The sequence below is a fragment of the Pecten maximus genome, chromosome 3 (genome assembly GCF_902652985.1).
Source record: "Pecten maximus chromosome 3, xPecMax1.1, whole genome shotgun sequence".
NCBI classification, from domain to species: domain Eukaryota; kingdom Metazoa; phylum Mollusca; class Bivalvia; order Pectinida; family Pectinidae; genus Pecten; species Pecten maximus.
Window position 1 is genome coordinate 753,259 of NC_047017.1, and position 3,991 is coordinate 757,249.

The window sequence follows — 3,991 nt, forward strand, 5'->3', positions numbered from 1 at the left end:
ATATAGCTTGTATACGTCATAACGGAATAGATACATGTAGCTTGTATAAGTCATGATAACAGAATAGATACATGTAGCTTGTATACGTCATAACGGAATAGATACATGTAGCTTGTATACGTCATGATAGCATAATAGATACATGTAGCATGTATACATCATGACCACAGACAGAATAGATACATGTAGCTTGTATACGTCATAACGGAATAGATACATGTAGCTTGTATACATCATGATAACAGACAGAATAGATACATGTAGCTTGTATACGTCATGATAAGACAGAATAGATACATGTAGCTTGTATACATCATGATAAGACAGAAAATACATGTAGCTTGTATACATCATTTTTTTTTTTTTTTTTTTGCACATGAAGTTTATTTATTTACTAGATAGATAAATTATCTCGGAATGAAGACAATTCAAATCAGCATACACAAACCTTGAAACAGTTCTACTTAAAGTTACATGTATTTTGTATTCTGTCAATATGGAGTGCAGTACCTCTGTAGAGTCAATATGGAGTGCAGTACTTCCGTAGAGTCAATATGACATGTCGTACCTCTGTAGAGTCAATATGGAGTGTCGTACCTCAATAGAGTCAATATGGAGTGCAGTACCTCCGTAGAGTCAATATGGACCGCAGTACCTCCGTAGAGTCAATATGGAGTGCAGTACCTTCGTAGAGTCAATATGGAGTGTCATACCTGAATAGAGACAATATGGAGTGTCGTACCTCTGTAGAGTTGATATGGAGTGTCATACCTCTGTAGAGTCAATATGGAGTGCCGTACCTCTGTAGAGTCAATATGGAGTGCCGTACCTCCGTAGAGTCAATATGGAGTGTCATACCTCAATAGAGACAATATGGAGTGTCGTACCTCAATAGAGTCAATATGGAGTGTCGTACCTCTGTAGAGTCAATTTAGAGTGTCGTACCTCCGTAGAGTCAATATAGAGTGTCGTACCTCCGTAGAGTCAATATGGAGTGTCGTACCTCTGTAGAGTCAATTTAGAGTGTCGTACCTTCGTAGAGTCAATATGGAGTGTTAATTGTACCTCCGTAGAGTCAATATGGAGTGTCATACCTTCGTAGAGTCAATATGGAGTGTCGTACCTTCGTAGAGTCAATATGGAGTGTCGTACCTCTGTAGAGTCAATATGGAGTGTTAATTGTACCTCCGTAGAGTCAATATGGAGTGTCATACCTTCGTAGAGTCAATATGGAGTGTCGTACCTCTGTAGAGTCAATATGGAGTGTCGTACCTCTGTAGAGTCAATATGGAGTGTCGTACCTCTGTAGAATCAATATGGAATGCATAATGAACTGTCATGCTACTTCTCCGACAGGGTATATACTGCTTGAGAAAAGGAAAAGAAGGTATCATCATCATCATCATCATCAGCTTGTATACATCATGATAACAGACAGAATAGATACATGTAGCTTGTATACATCATGATAATAGATACATGTAGCATGTATACATCATGATAACAGACAGAATAGATACATGTAGCTTGTATACATCATGATAACAGACAGAATAGATACATGTAGCTTGTATACATCATGATAACAGACAGAATAGATACATGTAGCTTGTATACGTCATGATAAGACAATAGATACATGTAGCATGTATACATCATGATAAGACAATAGATACATGTAGCTTGTATACATCATGATAACAGACAGAATAGATACATGTAGCGTGTATACATCATGATACGACAATAGATACATGTAGCTTGTATACGTCATGATACGACAATAGATACATGTAGCTTGTATACGTCATGATACGACAATAGATACATGTAGCTTGTATACATCATGATAACAGACAGAATAGATACATGTAGCTTGTATACGTCATGATAAGACAATAGATACATGTAGCATGTATACATCATGATAAGACAACAGATACATGTAGCTTGTATACATCATGATAAGACAATAGATACATGTAGCTTGTATACATCATGATAAGACAATAGATACATGTAGCTTGTATACATCATGACAACAGACAGAATAGATACATGTAGCTTGTATACATCATGACAACAGACAGAATAGATACATGTAGCTTGTATACGTCATGATAACAGAATAGATACATGTAGCTTGTATACATCATGATAACAGAATAGATACATGTAGCTTGTATACATCATGATAACAGAATAGATACATGTAGCTTGTATACATCATGATAACAGAATAGATACATGTAGCTTGTATACATCATGACAACAGACAGAATAGATACATGTAGCTTGTATACATCATGACAACAGACAGAATAGATACATGTAGCTTGTATACGTCATGATAACAGAATAGATACATGTAGCTTGTATACATCATGACAACAGACAGAATAGATACATGTAGCTTGTATACATCATGATAACAGAATAGATACATGTAGCTTGTATACGTCATGATAACAGACAGAATAGATACATGTAACATGTATACGTCATGATAACAGACAGAATAGATACATGTAGCTTGTATACGTCATGATAAGACAATAGATACATGTAACATGTATACGTCATGATAACAGACAGAATAGATACATGTAGCTTGTATACATCATGATAACAGACAGAATAGATACATGTAGCGTGTATACATCATGATACGACAATAGATACATGTAACATGTATACGTCATGATAACAGACAGAATAGATACATGTAGCTTGTATACGTCATGATAAGACAATAGATACATGTAACATGTATACGTCATGATAACAGACAGAATAGATACATGTAGCTTGTATACATCATGATAACAGACAGAATAGATACATGTAGCATGTATACGTCATGATAACAGACAGAATAGATACATGTAGCATGTATACGTCATGATAACATAATACAAATAGTACATACATGTACTTTGTATGTACCTATTTGTAGAGGACTAGAGATACATGTTCAAAGGTGGGGGGGTATAAGGTCACCAAATACGTCCCGGAGGATTTCCCTTTACCCTAATTATACAATGGCAAGGCAATCCTGACTTCTGATCAGTCATAATTTAGATATTAGCAGATTTCGAACAAATTTGTTACACAGAGGTATTAGGGGATGCTGAACATCACTCTATAGGCTTTGTTGCCATGACAACCATGCTAAAGCAAATAGTGGCCTCTTATTGGTTGAAATTTAGATACTACCCTATTTCAACTAAATTTGATATTAAGGTGAACTAGCTGAATAAATATTGGCCTGATCTGTGGTGGGTATTAGTAATCCTCAGGATGACAGTTCTAGTTTAATCAAAAGAACTTGATGATAGGCCTTCAGTTAATCAGAAATCTTTTGTATATTTGAACTAATTTGACCCCTGTGATATTGAATACAGGTCAAGGTCATTTCTTTTTCACAAACCTTGAGGGGCTCCATCCCAGAAACCTATCAGCCAAAATGTCATTATTCTAAATAAAGCGTTTTGATTAACCTGAAGAAGTCGTTGAAATGTTTCAACAGATTTGACCTCTTCGATCTTAAAGCTCAAGGTCATTTTCCTTTGCAAACTTTGTTAAGCTTCATTGTAACATGCTATCTGTCAAACATCATGCTTCTAGACCCTTTTATTATCCAGAAGAAACTGTTTAAAGGTTTTGGCAAATTTGACCCCAGTGACCTATTATATGGGTCAAGGAAAGACCATTTTTTGCAAACTTGACACCAACCAATTAAATATCATGATTCTAGGCCTTTTGGATAACCTGTAGAATTCCTATTAATGTTTTAATAAACTTGAACCCTTGAAGGACTCCATCCCAGTAACCTATCAGCCAAATATAATGGTTCTGGGCCTCTGGGTTAATGAGAAGAACTTATTTTAATGGAAAAGGTGATGCAGGACAGACAATGGACAGACGACAAATGCTGCACCACAGCATAACTCACTTGACCCTCAAGGTAAAGATAACAGATTTGTTAGAA